Source organism: Leucoraja erinacea, chromosome 7 (assembly GCF_028641065.1).
Source record: "Leucoraja erinacea ecotype New England chromosome 7, Leri_hhj_1, whole genome shotgun sequence".
NCBI classification, from domain to species: domain Eukaryota; kingdom Metazoa; phylum Chordata; class Chondrichthyes; order Rajiformes; family Rajidae; genus Leucoraja; species Leucoraja erinaceus.
This window is the reverse complement of record NC_073383.1, coordinates 23,492,825-23,499,790: the sequence shown is the minus strand read 5'-3', so window position 1 is coordinate 23,499,790 and position 6,966 is coordinate 23,492,825. Positions and strand designations below refer to the sequence as shown.

The window sequence follows — 6,966 nt, the reverse complement described above, 5'->3', positions numbered from 1 at the left end:
CTACTTTGTTCCCCTTTCGATTCCCCACCCCAGACCATATAACAATTACAGCATGGAAACAGGCCATCTCGGCCCTTCTAGTCCGTGCCGAACACTTATTCTCACCTAGTCCCATCTACCTGCGCTCAGACCATAACCCTCCATTCTTTTCCCGTCCATATACCTATCCAATTTATTTTTAAATGATAAAATCGAACCTACCTCCACCACTCTCTGAGTAAAGAAGTTCCCCCTCATGTTACCCCTAATCCTCAATTCTCAAATCATGTCTTCTTGTTTGAATCTTCCCTACTCTCAATGGAAAAAGCTTATTCACGTCAACTCTGTCTATCCCTCTCATAATTTTAAAGACCTCTATCAAGTCCCCCCTTAACCTTCTGCGCTCCAAAGACCTATCTTGTTCAACCTTTCTCTGTAACTTAGGTGCTGAAACCCAGGCAACATTCTAGTAAATCTCCTCTGTACTCTCTCTATTTTGGTGACATCTTTCCTATAATTTGGCGACCAAAATTGTATACCATATTCCAGAATTGGCCTCACCAAAGCCTTGTACAATTTTAACATTACATCCCAACTTCTATACTCAATGCTCTGATTTATAAAGGCCAGCACACCAAAAGCTTTATTTACCACCCTATCCACATGAGATTCCACCTTCAGGGAACTGTGCACAGTTATTCCTAGATCCCTCTGTTCTACTGCATTCCTCAATTCGCTACCATTTACCATGTACGTCCTATTTTGATTTGTCCTACCAAGATGTAGCACCTCGCACTTATCAGGATTAAACTCCATCTGCCATCTTTCAGCCCACTCTTCCAAATGGCCTAAATCTCTCTAGACTTTGAAAATCTACTTCATTATCCACAACATCACCTGCATACTTACTAATCCAATTTACCACACCATCATCCAGATCATTGATGTATATGACAAACAACAGTGGACCCAACACAGATCCCTGAAGCACCTCACTAGTCACCGGCCTCCAACCTGACAAACAGTTATCCACCATTACTCTCTGGTATCTCCCATTCAGCCACTGTTGAATCCATCTTGCTACTCCACTATTAATACCCAACAATTGAACCTTCTTAACCATGTGGAACCTTGTCAAAGGCTTTACTGAAGTCCATATAGACAACATCCACCGCTTTACCCTCATCAATTTCCCTAGTAACCTCTTCAAAAAATTCAAGAAGATTAGTCAAACATGACCTTCCAGGCACAAGTCCATGTTGACTGTTCCTAATCAGACCCTGTTTATCCAGATGATTATATATATTATCTCTAAGTATCCTTTCCATTACCACTGACGTCAAACTAACAGGTCTATAATTGCTAGGTTTACACTTAGAACCCTTTTTGAACAATGGAACAACATGCGCAGTACGCCAATCCTCCGGCACCATTCTCGTTTCTAATGACATTTGAAATATTTTTGTCATAGCCCCTACTATTTCTACACCAACTTCCCCCAATGTCCTAGGGAATATCCTGTCATGACCTGGAGACTTATTCACTTTTACATTACATTAATCTTTAGTCTGATTGGCTAGCATGCTATAGCCAATCTACATTTAAGTACTTTAAATTTGATTGAGAAACAAGGAACTAGATGCTGGCCTAAGGGTCCCGATCCAAACCTTCACCTATCCATGTTCTCCAGAGATGCTGCCTGACATTTCAGCATTGTGTCTTTTGCATTTGATCTACATATTTTTGTTTAATCATGGCTAGCAAACTACAGATTTATAATATGTTAACACGGTTAAAATGTTTCTCTAATACGACTGATTGTAATTCCAAATATACTGAAATATTGGAAATACCTGTAAGAAAGGATTGAAAAAATCCAGATAACATTGGAAGGGACAGGTCTTGGGTCCAAATGTCAAGTTCATGGCAACTCATTAGAAGATCACTACATGCAGAGAATACAAAGGACAAGGAGCATGGATGCATAAGCAAGATACATTACAGCGACCCTATGAATAATGATCGCACAAAGTTTAGGATTTATTAATATCAAAGCCTTACAAATCAAAATAATGTTGAAATGCAGAATCTAGATTAAATTTAAATATCTTGGTTGCAATTGTCTTACTTTTCATAGTTAATTAGAAATTCAGCATGGAAACAAGACCTTTGGCCCAAGTCCACACCTCTCATCAACCACCATTTAAAACAATCCTATGTTAATCCAATTTTTTTTCTATCCACGTTTAATCAACTCGAACACTTGATTATACATTGGGGGCAATTTATACTGGCCGATTAACATACCTAATCCTGCGTCTTTGGAAGACGGAGGCACCGAGATGAAACACACACGGTTGCAGGGAGAACACGCAAACCTACACAGAGAATACCTGAAGTCACGACTGAATTTATACGTCTTGTTTTAATTTCCTTGTTATCAATCCAATTCATCACAGGATTTTTCTTGTTATCACTGAAAATAAATGCTAATTATTTATGCATTTGCATTATTTCCAAAATGAAGCTAATATAAGAAAAATGATGAATACCTAACCCTATTTATATTGCCTATCTTGCAGTTTTTTATAGTAGATATATATAACCCTCAGTTGTATTCTAATTAATTTATGCAACTTTTTTTAAAAAATCTGAAACGCATCTGATAGTTGAAACATTCGCCAAGATATCTAATCAGTGAGAATGTGAGGTTCCTTGTAGAATCCATGTTACACATTAAGATTCACATTCTGCATCATCAGCAAATGGCTAGTGGGCCCGATGGATAATGAATTCTCTGTGCCCTGATATAATCCAGTTATGAGGTAAAACCAACAAAACATAGGCCACGAGGTATCACCATGTAGACTATAAACTTCCAAGAAGCAACAACCTGCTATTTCCAAATGAACATTTTTCAATTATTGTTTTGGAAGTAGTGTTATGTCTTTTTCAAAAGGTTAATTATATTTATCGTGAACAGGACATGTAGAACAATAAAGCTCAGGAATCGGCTCTTCGGACCACGTTGCCTGCAGTGACCATGTCGCCAATCCAAAAAATAATACCATCTCTGCACAAGGTCCACAATCCTATGTTCACTCGCTATTCACATTTGTCCAACTGCTTCCTAAATGTCACTGCTGCATCTGGTTCGATTACTTTCTCTGGCAGCATGTCCCTGGAACCTACCATCCTTTGTGCAAACTTGCCTCGTGATTTTTTTTTAATTTCCCCTCTCCCCATAATCCTGCACCCTCTAGTGACCTTTCTATCCTGGGAAAAAGACTCACCGTTAACCTAACCTATGACGTTAGTTTTATATACCGCAGGTTGCCCCCTCCCCCTTCAGCATCCAATGTGCCAGAGGAGAAAATCCAAGTTTGTCCAATCTTTCCTTGCAGCTAGAGGAACTGACAGGCTGGTACTTTTGGGAGCCAGTTAGGACCCAAGCAGAAGCCGAACGTGCAAACTCCACACAGACAGCACACATAGTCAGGATTGATCCCGGGTGTCTAACGGTGTAAGGCAGCAACTGTACCACTCAGCCACCCAGATAATAATTTTATCTACATCACGCAAATGAGCAGTGCTCCATTATGTGGTTAAGTATGCACACAAGCCCTGCCATTCCCGTTCAATAATGATAGATATAGCAAAAGAACAGCTGCTGTTAGAGATTCAATACCAGTGTGCCACCAGAGATCTAGCACTCCCGCTGTCGAGGTGGTTTGCTGGGAGCATTTACGGAAAAATTGCAGACACACCGGCTCTCAGAGTATCTTGTGAATTTCAACTTTTGAGTTAACTCGATGGCACTGGCTGATCTTGCCTCTGGTTCAGATGCACTTCTCATCAGCAGTCTGTGCCTATGGTCAGCAAAAATCACCACTTGATGGGTTCATAGTAACATTGCTGTCCAAGGAACCAAGTTTGTGTGAATTGAACTGCATTTTCTACATCAGGTACAGAACCATCCTATCAGCAACTAGAGAGCAGTCCTGAGCTATTATCTACCTCATTGGAGACCCTCAGACTGTCTTTAATCAAACTGTACCTTGTGCTATATGTTATTCCCTTTATCTGTACATTGTGGACAGCTCAATTGTAACCGTATAGTTTTCCTCTGATTAGATAGCACACAACAAAAAGCTTTTCATTGTGCCTTGGTACACATGACAATAAACTAAGCTAAAAATATTTTGGAATTATTAATATAAATCTTTAAACTATGTTACTGATCAGCGGAATGAGAATTTTATTCTGTTCATTATCATTCCTCAAGTATGCAAGCGCTTTGAAATTCACTTAAAATATTGTCTGCTACCAACCCCCATTCCTCTCCCCCTGCAACAACCTCCCCACCCCTCACAAATCCACCAGCTTAGGGTGCAAGTCGAGATCATCTTAGAAGACACTTTTCTTACATGGGTGTCATTTTATAAAATGAGAATTATGCAGACATAAATATCTGAATTATTTCTTCAAATATCACTGCTTACCACAGGTGTGCCACTAAACTTACCATCCATTTAATTACTTTCTTTCCCAATCAAACCCTTTTCTCTTGTTTATCATTGCCGGTGCAGAGATGTGGTTTCAAGCTGAATTACCTCTGATTTGCTACAATTTATCTGTCAGATCTTCAATGGCTTAACTATGTGTCCATTAGAAACTCATTGTTCACTCTTTAAATTAAGCACCTATACAGAGTTTACGATGTGTTCTCCAAAAACAGAGGGATTAATTTTATTCTCAGCATGTACATCAACTGCGTTTCATCTCCATATAATGTGACAACCTCTGTTTAGCAATGCAACATATCCACATCCATAATTAAATATTTGTGTCAGCATGTTAGTTTACTTGAAACAAAATGCATTTTTCCAGGTAAGAAATGAGGGGTTAAGAGACTCTCATCTCTGGTCCTAGCACATATGCAAGACCTCAAATTGAGGAAATCATTAAGGTTTATAGGATACCAGAGAGCACCAATTTGTTCTATATTTCTCTTCTGAGTACTGACGTTTATATAGTTTTAAGAATATGCTACTTAAAGGTGTTGGGTAAGGGTAGGGGAAAGCATGATGCAGAGTCAAACAGTGCACCTTCGGACCAACTTACCCATGCCAACCAACATGCCTCATCGGCCCATATCCCTCAAAACCTATCCTATCCATGGTACCTGTCTAGATGTTTCTTAAACGTTGTGGTGGTACCTGCCTCAACTAACTCCACCAGCAGCTCATTCCATACCCCTACCACTTTTGTATAAAAATTGTTGCTGCTCAGGTTTCTATTAAATCTATTAAATTTTAGGTGTATTAATTTTCCCAGGGCAATAACTAGTTGGGCCCAAACACAGATCTCTGTGGGACCCCATTGGTTATTAACTGCCAACCCAGAACAGATGCTTTTATTCCTACTTAGCTTCCCATATGTCAATCCATTTCATTCAATACAAGTGTATTATCTTTGACTCCATGTTCTTCAATTTTGTACACTGGCCTTTTGTAATGGAATTTATGAAATGCCTTCCGAAACCACATTCACAAGTTCTTCATCTATTAGAATGATATAGCACAGAAACAGGCCCAGCTCGTCTATATACCAACTAAGATGCTCCACCTAAGCTAAGCTACATTTACCAGCAGTTGGCCCATATCCCTGCAAACCTGTCCAAATCCAGACCAAACGTCTTTTAAATGTTGTTACTATACCATCCTGAACTACTTCCCTTGGCAGCTCATTTCACATACCCACCATCCTCAATGTGAAAATGTAGCACCTCAGGTTTCTATTATATCTTTCTCCTCTCGCCTTAAACCTATAAATACATAACTGGTGAAAAATTCCTCAGTGATTCACAAATTTCTACTCTAGTGGGCAATGATGTGAGAATCGTGTCCACCAAAGATCAAAGACCATCCTGGTCTGAATGTTTACAGCAATTCCTTTGTTTGCTGCTTCAATCATTAGTGATCCAAAATCAACACAGGAGCACTGACAACAGTGGTGCAAGGAGACAAGCTTCCTTCATCTCAAGGCAACTAAGGATGGGTAATACCTACGATTGTTCTTTATATCTCGAGGAAGAAATTGAGGCAGATTAAATTATCAATGCCCAAACCATGTCCAATGTTTTTCCGCCAATTATTGTAGAGAAGTTTCTGAAACTTATTTTACAAATGATACTGCTACATTGTTATTCAGAATCCAAGAATGCACAAGACTAGATTGCAACTTGTATATTGAAAATGTTTGTCCCATTGCCACAATGAAATATAGGTAACAAAAAAACAATTCAATCACATTCACATAATAATCAGATTTTTCTTTCTTGTTCACAACTAACAATGTCACCCGAAGACTGGATGGTATCATTACTTCAATGATGTAGAATGACTTGAGGATATAGCAAGTAATTTCACAAGGCAGCTTTCAATCTGCCATCAGTGCATGAAATGTGATTTGTAGAAGGCAGCTAGTTTCAGGGAAAGCTTAAGTATGCCTCATAACGTTTAAACATGATTGTTTTTCAATTTCGCTCTCCATTCTCTGGTTTGTTCAGCATCACACTAAAACAGCTTCATGTACTGATGTTTTTAAAAGAATAATTATATTTGCAGATTATTTTGTCTTCTAAAGATTATAAACTGCAAGTGCAGACCACTTGCAGTATCAGTTCTGTCTTGCAGAAGAAATGGCGTTAATGATAAGTGGGTCTATTTATAGTGTGAAATCTCAGACTGTGCTTAAAATGATTGAGCCCTGGCAGATCGCATGCTTGATATAATTGGCATACAACAGTGGCTAGTCTAAATTGCACTTGATTATTAATCAAAGTATCCTGAGAGAACCAGCTTTTATTATTGCATTGCTGATCTCTCAAACTATTGCCTTTCTTGATCTACAGTAATTTCTGACAAAGGAGACAAGATAAATGCAACATCTTTAGAAACATAAAACTGATGGTCAAGAATGAAC

General features: G+C 38.8%; 1 pseudogene; it reads right to left on the bottom strand.

Moving 5' to 3' along the window:
• Positions 1-263: 263 nt before the first annotated feature.
• The window catches only part of LOC129699136 (dynein axonemal heavy chain 11-like), a 181,383-nt pseudogene continuing 174,680 nt past the window's right edge, over positions 264-6,966 (bottom strand).